General features: G+C 44.7%; 1 long non-coding RNA gene across 1 annotated transcript in view; it reads right to left on the reverse strand.

Annotated features, from left to right (window-relative positions):
* Positions 1-480: 480 nt before the first annotated feature.
* LOC139356901 (uncharacterized) overlaps positions 481-13219 on the reverse strand; it is a 56667-nt gene continuing 43928 nt past the window's right edge. Inside the window, exon 3 of the long non-coding RNA XR_011609427.1 lies at positions 481-763. This is a non-coding gene — a long non-coding RNA (uncharacterized lncRNA). The remainder of the gene's footprint in view (positions 764-13219) is intronic.

The raw sequence follows: 13219 nt of genomic DNA on the forward strand, positions 1-13219 counted from the left end.
AAGCGGGAAAGGAGGAATGGGGAATTTCACCGATTGCTTAATGCTATTTTTCAGCCAAAGGGCGTGTTTCTGAGTTTTCGGGGAAGTCAGGTGATTTGTGGGAAAAGGCGGGGATTGGTACCAGGGGAAAAAACCAAACCCAGAAAGCCCAGCCCTCCAAATGTGTGTGAATCATGAATTAAGGGAAAGTAGTTATCAGAAATGCAAGTCATCTCTGCTTTAAAGCAAATGTAATGGTTGATAATGACTTACACCGAGACCCAAGGTGGTATGGCGTGAGGCTTCCTCTTCATAACATCCCTCCACATCCCTTCCAAACATCAAAATTCTACCCCCCAACTGAACCCCTTTTCAGATCCAATCCAGAGTCCCTTATCTATAACCCCTGGAGCCAGCTGTGTTTTGAAATTTTATAGATTTTTTTAAGGCTATGTAGTCCATGGACCCAGTATTAGGTAATATCTCCTCCTCTCCCTCCCTTTATGGACCAGGATAACCCCCTATTAACAAACATTAAGATTTCTGCAGCTAAACAGATTGATCTGATGGTAAGTGGATAACTAAAGATGACAAATTCCATCAGTTCGGGTCAGGTTTTGCTGCCAAATTGAGTTTTAGTCCCAAACTTGGAAACAAACAAACAAAAAACAATAGCCAGGTGTTGTGACACACACCTGTAGTCCCAGCTACTCAGGAGGCTGAGGCACGAGGATCACTTGTGTCAGGGAGGTCGAGGCTGCAGAGGGCACCATTGTACTCCAGCCTGGGCAACAGAATGAGATCCCATTACAAAAAAAAAAAAAGAGAGAGAGAGAGAGACTTTGTTTTCAGAGTCCTTTGGATTTTTTTTTTTTTTTTTTTTTTTTTTTTTTTGAGATGGAATCTCACTCTGTCGCCCAGGCTGGAGTGCAGTGGCAGGATCTCGGCTCACTGCAAGCTCCGCCTCCCGAGTTCACGCCATTCTCCTGCCTCAGCCTCCCAAGTAGCTGGGACTACAGGCGCCCGCCACCTCACCCAGCTAGTTTTTTTGTATTTTTTTAGTAGAGACGGGGTTTCACCGCTTTAGCCAGGATGGTCTCGATCTCCTGACCTCGTGATCCACCCGCCTCGGCCTCCCAAAGTGCTGGGATTACAGGCGTGAGCCACTGCGCCCGGCGCCTTTGGATTTTAGAATTGCAGACAAGGGAATGAGGGGCAGTGCCACTCCACAGAGCCTTCCCTGATCTCAGCTCCCCTTTATGCCCCTTTAGTTGGCTCAGCACTGGGCCAGGAGCCAAAACACAGGCTCATGTCCTAGCTCTGCTCCTCACCAGAGGTAAGGCCTTAGGCTCATCACCTAACTTCCTGATTTCTTTTTTTTTTTTTTAACCTGGCTCACTATTGACAGACCTAGTTTCTTCAACTATAAAACAAATCATATCAGTCCTGCCCACCCTACATGACTATCAGGTGGACCTAATGAAATAATTCGAGCAAACAAGCTTTGTACACTATGGTACCTAATAAATATACATGTTAAAAGGAAGAGAATCATGAGCCCATAAGGTCTCGGAAGGCAGGTGCTGGCTCTGATTCATCTTGGTATTGTCCACCATGTCTAGCAGCGTCATGCAGACCACAGATGTGCATGCAACCATCTGTGGCTCCCCTGGCTGCCCCGCATTCAAACCGCTTGGCCGTATTTGAGGAGCTCCCCATCATATCAGTCTGGGGAACAGAGCCGACCTCCCAAGAAAGAGGACGCAGGCACAAGAAGGTGTCACCCCCACCCCCAGCAGCTCTGGAGCAGGCTAATTTGTAATCGCCTGAAGGGTTCTTCCTGCCTGCTGCGTAGAGAAAACCAGTTCACTGAGACCGTGGTATTGCAGTAGAGAAAGAGTTTAACAACACAGAGCTAGCCAAGTGAAAGGATGGCAGTTTATTAATCAGATCAGTTTCCCCAAGAACTCACAGGCTAGGGTTCTTATGGATATTTTGGTGGGCAGTAGGAGCAGAAAATGGGTGCTACTGATTCATTGCAGATAAAATGATACAAGTGGAGAAAACAGACCTTGTGCACTAAGCTCACCTCTAGGTGGGGGCCACAGGACTAGTTGAGTCATGAATCATTTCAGAATGCAAAAGTCTGAAAAACATCTCAAAAGACTAATATTTGGTTTTACAATAGTGATGTTATCTATAGGAGCAATTGGGGAAGTCACAGATCTTGTGACCTCTGGCCGCATGACTCCTGAGCAGTAAGGGATTATAGAAAGGCAAGCTAGGGGTCAATGGCTGGTCCTCGGTTAGCTACACCCACATCTTAGCAAAATTCAAGCCCCTCCCATAATCCTAAATCTTGTGGCCTTTCATTTGTTTTACAAAGGCAGGTCCCTGAGCAAGGAGAGGGTTCGTTTTAGGGAGCGACTAGTATCACCTTTCCTTCAGAGTTAAACTGTAAACTAAATTTCTCCCATGGTTAGCTTGGCCTATGCCCAGGAATGATTGAGGACAGCCAGCCTGTGAGAGTAGAGGCAAGATGGAGTCACCCATGCTAGACTTCCCTTACGGTCATCATCTTTGCAAAGGCAGTTTCACATGCACACACGTTCCATTTGTCAGAGGCCCAGGCTTTGAATCCAGAGGCAGTAATGCCAGGAAGCAGGGACCCTGGAGCCTGTGGGGACAGTGGTGGCCACAGCAAGATCACAGAGAAGGTAGAGTTTTCAGCAGCACCCAGCATCCAGTCCCAGTGGGTAAGCATCACAAGCTGAAGCATCCAGGGCACGGCCAAAGAAGTGGCAGCAGAAGCAGCCAGGTCCTGACCGTTGTCCAGGCTGGAAAGCTTTCACACATAGCTCTGCAGCTCCCCTGGCATTTCCATGAGCAATCCAAGATCCCTTTAATAAATTCATCTTCTGCTAAACTCAGCCAGAGTTGGTTTCTGCTGCTTGCAACTAAAAATAATGGCTGATACAACATGCTCAGTGAGTACCTGAGGATTGGCTGATTGAATGAATGTGCCAAAGTGAATTCAAACCATTCACTACCTTTTGTTTTAGCCGTGTGACCTTGAAAAAGTTACTTTGCCTCTCTGAGTTCCAGCTTCATCAGGTGTAAAATGGGGATAATAGCACCTATTTCAGACATAGCTATCACTGTCAGGGCCCATTGTGGCCAAGATTAAACAAAATAACGTATGCTAAGCATTCAGCGTATACCTGGTACTCAGTAAGCTTTTAACAAATAACAAAACATATTAACTTCTCCAAACACCAAACATGGCAGCAGTAGCAGCAGCTGCCTCTCCATCAAGAGCATGCTTCAGTTAGTAGCAAGGAAAAGAGGACGCCTTATCAATGTGTCCAGGGTTCCTTCTCCTTTTCCTTGTAACTCAATGCTGCCTGATCTTGCAAGAAAAGTTAGACTCTTCCCTACCCTCACCTGTGTTTTATGTTCACTTCTGCTATTTTGCCACGAAATTGAAATATATTGCCAGGAGCAGTGGCTCACACCTGTAATCCCAGCAACTCAGAAGGCTGAGGCAGGAGGATTGCTTGAGGCCAGGAGTTCAAGACCAGCCTGGGCAACATAGGGAGAGCCTATCTCTCCAAAAAGTGTTTAAAATTAGCCAGCCTGTGGTCCCAGCTACTCAGGAGGCTGAGAGGCGGGAGGATTGCTTGAGCCCAGGAGTTCAAGGCTGCAGTGAGCTATGACCACAGCACTGTACTTCAGCCTGGGTGCTCCGTTTCCCACTCAAATTTCATCGGTCAGGCATGGTGGCTCATGCCAAAGTGCTATAATCCCAGCACTTTGGTAGACCAAAAAGAGAGGATCACTTGACATCTGGAGTTCGAGACCAGCTTGGGGAACATAGCGAGATTTCATCTCTACAGAAAGTCAAAAAATTAGTCAGGCATAGTGGCATGCACTTGTAGTCCCAGTTACTCAGGAGGCCAAGGGAGGAGGATCACCTGAGCCCAGGATTTTGAGGCTGCAATGAGCTATGATCACACCACTGAACTCCAGCCTGGGCAACAGAGTGAGATCCTGTCTCAAAAATAAATAAAATAAAATTTCATCCGGCCATGATATCTAAGCAGCTATCAGAGATCCACGATGAGATTAAACAATGGTATTAAGAAGCTCCAACAATGAAATACCAACAATAAAGTTTTTGAACAACAAATAACCCTCCCAGTTTCAAATATGAACAACAATTAACCCTCTCATTTATCAAACTCCAAAATTAAAGTTCAAATCCCGTTGCAAACTAAAACTATGACATTAAAGTCAAAAGTAATTGAAGCCCAAAGTTTCTATGTTAAAGCCACAAAACCATCAGTTCCAATTTGTGTTCTGTTTCATCTCAGCTAGTAGGTTTCCAATCCCTGGGCAGTTGTGGTCCCTTCAGAAGCTGCAGCCGGGGCTGGAACAGGTTAGTTCCTCCACAGCTTCAAAGACTGAGTTTGGAGGCAAGCCTTCCATGAGCCTCAGTTTTTAAAATTCCAAAAAGTAATGAGACACAAGAATATTGCAACACCAGCCCCACAACCACAAAATTTAGAAAATGAGCTATCCCCAGACCCCAAGACAATCATCCCAGGCAAAATTAAAATTATATTTCCAGAAACCAGCACTTAATGTCACCAAAATCCGAAGAAGAAATTCAATGGTATCTGAGGGCAACAGAAAAGATTAAGCTTAGTTTAAAACCTTACCTTGAGGCCAGTCAATTTATGCCAATTGTTCAGAATCCATGTCCTGTGGGCCAGGTGTGGTAGCTCATGCCTGTCATCCCAGTGCTTTGGGAGGCCAGAGCAGGAGGGTTGCTTGAGTCCAGGAGTTTGAGACCAGCCTGGGCAACATGGTAAGATCTGGTCTCCACAAAAAAAAAAAAGAAAAAAAAAAAGTGCCAGGCAGGCTAGTGCATGCCTGTAGTCCCAGCTACTCAGGAGGCTGAGGTGGGAGGATCACTTGAGCCCTGGAGGTCAAGGCCACAATGAGCTGTGATCACACCACTGCACTCCAGCCTGGGCAATAGTGAGACCCTGTCTAAAAAAAAAAAAAAAAAAAAAAAAGGTCTATGTCCTGTGAACTTAAACACCATTGGAAGAAATCATGTAGAAAAAGGTTAATTGGGCATTTTGTACTTGCCATATCGGGATCCTCATAGGTGGAAGTTTTAAATTCGCATCCCCTCCCAACACCATCTCCCAACCTTGTCCCCATGAGCCCCAAGCTGTGGGCTCCTCAGTGCCTTGTTAGTTGGTGAACTCTCCCTAGTTGGAACTCTAGCAGCCTCCATGATATTAAAAATAACAGACATTTCCATCGTATGCCTCTTTTATGACTTCTGCCACTCCGCTTTTTTGGACTCACTAAGACCTAAAAAGTCTTCTTCCTAAGACTTTCCCCATGACGGCTTTCCCCACACCCTCATGTTCATTTCAGCTGAAAGCAGCATCCTCAGCAGATTTTCGAACTAAGGTTGTCACTGAAGCTTTGAAGCCTGAGCCCCAAGGTAAAGACCAACACCTCTACCAGATGCCCTAACACTAGTTTTTCTTCCTCCCCGTTTTTATTCTTTTTTTTTTAAAGACAGGGTCTCACTATATTGCACAGGCTGGTCTTGAACTCCTGGGCTCAAGTGATTCTCCCTCCTCAGCCTCCCAAAGTGCTAGGATTACGGGCGTGAGCCACCATGCCCAGCCTTTCTTTCCCCTTTTAATTTCAGTAACAAATTAGGGTGACCTTAAGGGTACAGGCAATACTAGCAAACCTATCTATAATAAGTATATCACCTCGAAACTCACTGATATGATTAGGCTTCGTGTCCCCATCCGAATCTCATCTTGAATTGTAATCCCCACGTGTGGAAGGTGGGAGGTGATTGGATCAGGGAGGCAGTTTCCCCCATGCTGTTCTCATGATAGTGAGTGAGTTCTCATGAGATCTGATGGTTTTATAAAGCAGTTTTCCCTGCTCTTGTTCACTCCTCTCTCCCGTTGCCATGTGAAGAAGGTCCTTGCTTCCTCTTCCCCTTCTGCCATGATTGTAAGTCTCCTGAGCGCCCCCGCCCCCAAGCCCCTGCCGACTCCGAGCCATGTGGAACTGTGAGTCAATTTAACGTTTTTCTTTTATAAATTACCCAGTCTCAGGTAGTATCTTCATAGCAGTGTGAGAATGGACTAATATATCCACCCAGTAATTTGGGGGGAATTTTCCATTCTCAAGTCTGTGAACAAGCCACCCGAGTTCAAGGTCAGTCTTTCCACAATTTCTTCCTTGGTCCTGAACATAAAATGGAATTTGCCAATCTAGTATTCCCTACCTAAGCAGGGCACTCACAAATTAAAGCTAGAATCTTCCTAGTGCTCTAGAGCACAAACAGAACTCAGCTTCCTTGCAGAAGGCATTTCTACAAGGAAACATTATGGGTAAGGAAGAGAATACCACCCTACAACATACAGGGAATCTGGACTATTGTCAAGGGCTGTAGATATAAACAATGTTTGCCAAAGTATCAAAGCATTTAGTATCCAATAAAACGAAAAAGAAATAGTTGATTGATACAACTTTTTTAACCTACAAAAATTATACAAACGAAAACAAGGATCTATCAAAAGAAATAAAGTGAATGCAGGGGAAAATAAAAGAGAATAAGTATGGAAAAGGAGCAGTAACAAGGTAAAGCCAAGGTAGGGGAGTTGCTCTGCTCCACCCTCCACTTGCACTTTTGTATTACAAAGCACAAGAAGACTGTATTAAGTGCCTCGTAGCTTAAAAAGATGATAGGGTCAGAGTCACAGCGCTAGGTAGAGGAAGGTAAGCAATATGAAAGAAGTGTGACAGAGGGCTTCATGGCTAAAAGGAAAAAGATACTGCATCTGGTTAAGGAGACATCAGAAAGAAAAGGCACCATGCATGCGTTGAGATTTCAAATGGGACTGAATGGCTGGCATTTCAATGGGGATCTTACGCTTCCCCTTCCCTTTTTCTGTTTTTTGTTTGTTTGTGTGTTTTTGAGATGGAGTCTCGCTCAGTCTCCCAGGCTGGAGTGCGGTGGCGCAATATCGGCTCACTGCAAGCTCCGCCCCCCGGGTTCACGCCATTCTCCTGCCTCAGCCTCCCGAGTAGCTGGGACTACAGGCGTTTGCCACCACGCCCGGCTAATTTTTTGTATCTTTTAGTAGAGACGGGGTTTCACCGTGTTAGCCAGGATGGTCTCGATCTCCTGACCTCGTGATCCGCCCGCCTCGGCCTCCCAAAGTGCTGGGATTACAGGCGTGAGCCACCGCGCCCGGCTCCCTTTTTCTGTTAATGACTCTACCAATTTCCCAGCCATCTAGGTTCAAAGCTTAGTTGTCTGTAATCCTCCCTCTCCTCTGCCCCCAAATCCTTGCCGAGACCTGCTGATTCTATCTTTTCCATGTCTTTCACATCCTCTGCCCTACTCTAAGTCAGATCCTCATTTCATCTCATCTGAATAGATGCCTTGGAAGTATACCCCCTTTCCTCCTTTCTCAGGTCCCCAGTCATAACCTACACAAACTGAAAACTTAATCCTTCCTAATGACAACTCTAAGTACAGTTTTAAAACCTAGTGGCTCCTTTTGTCTTCAAAATTAGATTACAAAAGGTAGTTCCTCCAGATATTTTACTACTTCCAAACAGAGCATCTGTTCTCTAATGACAGCTTATTGAAACTTCCAATGTTCTTATGCTAATTCATTCATTTACCCAACAAACATGTATTGAATGCTCACTGTGTAGGGGAAATCCAAACACAAACCAGAATCCCCAGTGCCCTCAAAGAACTTACTTTCTAATAGGGAAGAAAGGCAAAAAAAAAAAAAAAAAAAAAAAACAACAACAACAACAACAAAAACCATGTAGAAGTCCAAGGATAGCAGGTGCAGTGGTTTTTAAACATGTCTCGAGGTAGCTAGCCAAGATGGCAGACTAGAAGCAGCTTTTGTGTGCCGCTCTCATTGAGAGAAATAGAAGGGGCAAGTAAATACAGCACCTTCAACTGAAACATTTAGGTACATACATTGGGATTCAGCAAGAAAACAACTCGACCTACAGAGAACAGAGAAAACAAGGCAAGATGACCACCCACCCGGGAGCGACACGGAGCCAGGGGAGTCTGCCCTGCCGAGGGAAGCAGTGAGTGAGTGAGCAACCCTGGGGACCCACGCTTCTTCCACAGATTTTTTGCAACCCTCAGGTTAGGAGATCCCCTCATGAACCCAGTCCACAGGGCCTGCAGTCTGACACGGAGCTCTGTGGAGTCTTGGCAGAGCAGCAACCCAGACACACATAGAGCCCCAGGAGTTTTAGATACTTGGGCTTCCTAGCAAACGCAGCTGTAACTCCAGCAAAGTGTGAGGTTAGACCCTGTGCATACTCCTAAAAAAGGGTTTGAATCCACGGGGCTGAGCAGCAATGGTCTACAAGCCCCGCTTCTACAGCTCCTCGCAGGGTAAGACCCACTGGCTTGGAACACCAGCCAGCCACCAATAGCAGTGTTACTCCTCCCTGAGATGGAGTGCCCAGCGGGAGGAGTGGGCCTGCCGCCATCTTTGCCGTTTTGCAGCCTTAGCCGTTGTTGCCTTCAGTGCTGCTATTCTACAAAAAAGTGGCCAGACTGCCTTTTTATGCAGGTCCCTGACCTGCTTCTCCTCACTGGGTGGGACCTCCCAACCGAGGTCATCAGCCAGCCTCACCAGTATTTTCCAGCTGGCAGTGGTCTGAGCCTTTCTGGGATGGAGCTCCCAGCGGGAGGGACAGGCTGTCATCTCTGCTGTTTCACAGCCTCAGCTGTTGTTGCCTTTGAGCTCTAGGGAGCAGGAGGCAACTAGAGACTGGAGCAGTCCCCTGACACAGTGCAGCAGCTCTTCGGAGAAGTGACCAGACGACTTTTTCACGTGGGTCCCAGATCCCATTCCTCCTCACTGGGCAGGACCTCCCAACCAACCGAGGTAGCCAGCCACCCCCACAGGTATTTTCTGGCTAGCAGCAGTTCCCAACCTCCCTGGGACGAAGCTCCCAGAAGGAGGCAGGCTACTATCTTTGCTGTTTAGCAGCCTTAGCCATTGTCGCCTTAAGGCTTTAGAGAGTACACAAAGCACAGCTGCCTATGGAAAAGTGGCCAGACTGCTTTTCTATGCAGTTCCCCAATCCCATTCCTCCTCACTGAGTAGAATATCCCAAATGGGGTCTCCAGCCACCTCCTGCTGGTGTGTTCAGGTCAAAGGTCCTCACCTTCCTGGGATGGAGCTCCCAGAGGGAAGGGCAGGCCGCCATCTTTGCTGTTTTGCAGCCTTCAGTATTGATGCTTCAGGTGCTGGAAAATCCAAGGTGACTAGGGACTGAAGCAGATTCCCAGCATACTGCAGCAGCCCTACGGAAAGGTGGTCAAACTGTTTGTTATGTGGGCCCCCAAGCTCTGTATCTCCTCACTGGTTGGGTCTTCCCAGTCTGGGTCTCCAGCCACCCCGAACCGGGGCTATGGAGCCAGTAGCAGCTCTGCAACTCCCTGGGACAGAGCCCCCAGTGCGAGGGGCAGGTTGCCAATTTTGCTGTCTTGCAGCCCTCGCCCTTGCTGTCTCCAGCTGTAGAGAGTCCAAGAGGACCAGGGGCTGGTCCAGACCTCCAGCAGAGAGCACCCATTTCACAGAAAGGTGGCCAGACTCTTCTCCACACAAGTTGAGGTCCTCACTTCTGCTCACTGGGAAGGGCTGTCTGACCTGGGATTCCAGCACAACCACCATGCCCTTACCTGGCCCCTTCAATCAGAGGCAGCCCAACAGTTAAAGGAGCACCTACACACAGAGAAGAGAAAGAACCAATGCAAGAACTCCAGCAACTCAAATGGCCAGACTGCCCTACATCCTCCAAACAACCTCACTAGTTCTCCAACAAGGGTTCTTAATGAGGCTGAGTTGGCTGAAATGATAGAAATAGAATTCAGAATACGGAGAGCAATGAAGATCGTTGAGATTCAGGAGAATGGCAAAACCCAGTCCAAGGAAACTAAGAATCACAATAAAATGATGCAGGACCTGACAGATGAAATAACCAGTATAAAAGAGAACCAAACTGATCTGATAGAGCTGAAAAACACACTACAAGAATTATACAATGCAGCCGGGCACAGTGGCTCATGCCTGTAATCTCAGCACTTTGGGAGGCTGACACAGGTAGATCACTTGAGGCCAGAAGTTCAAGACCAGCCTGGCCAAATAGTGAAACCCTTTTTCTACTAAAAATGCAAAAATTAGCTGGGCATGGTGGCATACACCTGTAATCCGAGCTACTCAAGTGGCTGAGACATGACAATCATTTGAACCTGGGAGGTAGAGGCTGCAGTGAGCCAAGATCATGCCATTGCACTCCAGTCTGGGCAACAGAGTGAGACAGTATCTCAAAAATAAAATAAAAAATAAAAGACTTTCACAATGCAATCACAAGTATTAACAGCAGGATAGACCAAGCTGAGGAAAGAATCACAGAACTTGAAAATTAGCACTCTGAAATTAGATAGCCAGACAAAAATAAAGAAAAAAGAATGAAAAGAAATGACAAAACTCCAGAGAATTATGGGATTATGTAAAGAGGCAAAATCTACAAATCACTGGCATCCCAGAAAGGGATGGGGAGAAAGCAAACAACTTGGAAAACATATTTCAGGATATTATCCATGAAAACTTTCCCAACCTCACAAGAGAGGTCAGCAGTCAAATTCAGGAAATACAGAGAACCCCTGCAATATTCTGCACAAGAAGATCAACCCCAAGACATATAATCATCAGATTTTCCAAGGTCAAAATGAAAGAATGTTAAAGGAAGCTGGAGATAAAGGGCAGGTCACCTACAGAGGGAGCCCCATCAAGCTAATAGCAGATCTCTCAGCAGAAACCCTACAAGCCAGGAGAGATTGGAGACCTATATTCAACATTCTTAAAGAAAAAAATCTTCAACCAAGAATTTCATATCCAGCCAAACTAAGCAAAGGAGAAATAAGATCCTTTTCAGATCAGCAAATGCTGAGTTTGTTACCACCAGACCTGCCTTACAAGAGGTCCCGAAGGGAGCACTAAATATGCAAAGGAAAGGCCATTACCAGCCAATACAAAAATACACTTAAGTATACAGACACTATAAAGCAACCACACAAATAAACCAGCATAATAACCAGCTAACAACACAGGATCAAATCCACACATATCAATACTTAAATGTAAACGGGCTAAATACCCCCATTTAAAAGGCAAAAACTGACAAGCTGGATGAAAAAGCAAGATCTTATGCTGTCTGCAAGAGATCCATCTCACACACAATGACACATGTAGGCTTGAAATAAAGGGATGGAGAAAAATCTATCAAGCAAATGGAAATCAGAAAAAAAAAAATCAGCGGTTGCAATCATAATTTCAGACAAAATATACTTTAAACCAACAACAAAAAGACCAGGGTATTACATAATGGTAAAGTGTTAAATTCAATCAGAAGACATAACTATCCTAAATATAAGTGCACCCAAAACAGGAGCACTCAGATTCATAAAGCAAGTTCTTAGAGACCTACAAAGAGACTCAGACTCCCACACAATAATAGTTGGAGGCTTCAACACTCCACTGACAATATTAGACAGATCATCAAAGCAGGAAATTAACAAAGATATTCAGGACCTGAACTCAGCATTGGACCAAATGGATGTGATAGAGCTCTACAGAACTCTCCACCTAAAAACAACAGACTATACATTCTTCTCATTGCCATATAGCCCATACTCTAAAATTGACCACACAATCAGACATAAAACAATTCTCAGCAAATGGCAAAAAACTGAAATCATAACAAATGCACTCTCAGACCACAATGCAATAAAAATAGAAACGAAGACTTTTAAAAATCACTCAAAACCATGGAATTAAACAACCTGCTCCTGAATGACTTTTGGGTAAATAAATAATAAAATTAAGGGAGATATTAAGAAGTTCTTTAAAACAAATGAGAACAAAGATACCACATACTAGAATCTCTGGCACACAGGTAAGGCAGTGTTAAGAGAGAAGCTTATAACACTAAATGCCCACAACAGAAAGTTAGAAAGATCTCAAATTAATAACCTAGCATCACAACTAAAAGAACTAGAGAAGCAAGAGCAAACCAACCCCAAAGCTAGCAGAGGACAAGAAATAACCAAAATCAGAGCTTAATTGAAGGAGATAGAGATACAAAAAACCATTCAAAGATCAACAAATCCAGCAGGGTTTTGTTTGTTTGTTTGTTTTTGTTTTTTTTTTTAAGTTAGTAAGATAGATAGGCTACTAATAAAGAAGAAAAGAGAGAAGATTCAAATAAACACAATTAGAAATAACAAAGGGGATGTTACCACTGACACCACAAATATACAAACAACCAGCAAAAATCTACTACAAACATCTCTATACACACAAACTAGAAAACCTAGAAGAGATTAATAAATTTCTGGACACATACACCCTCCCAAGACTAAACCAGGAAGAAACTGATTGCCTGAACAGGCCAATAATGAGCTCCAAAATTGAATCAGTAATAAATAGCCTACCAACTACAAAAAAGCTCAGTTCCAGATGGATTTATAGCCAAATCATACCAGATATATGAAGAAAAGCTAGCACCATTCCTACTGAAACTAACTCAAAAAACTGAGGAGGAGGGACTCCTCCCTAACTCATTCTATGCAATCAGCATCATCCTGATACCAAAACCTGACAGAGACACAAGAAAAAAAGAAAAACTTCAGGCCAATATCCTTGATGAACATCAATGTAAAATCCTCAACAAAATACTTGCAAACTGAATCCAGCAGCACATCAAAAAGCTTATCCACCATGATTAAGTGGGCTTTATCCCCGGGATGCAAGGTTGGTTCAACATACACAAATCAATAAATGTGATTCATCACATAAATAGAGCTAAAGACAAAAACCACACGATTACCTCAAAAGATGTAGAAAAGGCTTTTGATAGAATTCAACATCACCTCATGTTTAAAAAAATCTCTCAGTAAACTAGGTATTGAAGGAACATACCTCAAAATAATTAGTCATCTATGACAAACCTACAACCAACATCATATTGAGTGGGCAAAAGTTGGAAGCATTCCTCTTAAAAACCGACGCAAGACAAGGATGATCTCTCACCACTCCTATTCAACATAGTATGGGAAGTCCTGGCCAGAGCA

The sequence above is a fragment of the Macaca nemestrina genome, chromosome 10, assembly GCF_043159975.1.
Source record: "Macaca nemestrina isolate mMacNem1 chromosome 10, mMacNem.hap1, whole genome shotgun sequence".
Classification (NCBI taxonomy): domain Eukaryota; kingdom Metazoa; phylum Chordata; class Mammalia; order Primates; family Cercopithecidae; genus Macaca; species Macaca nemestrina.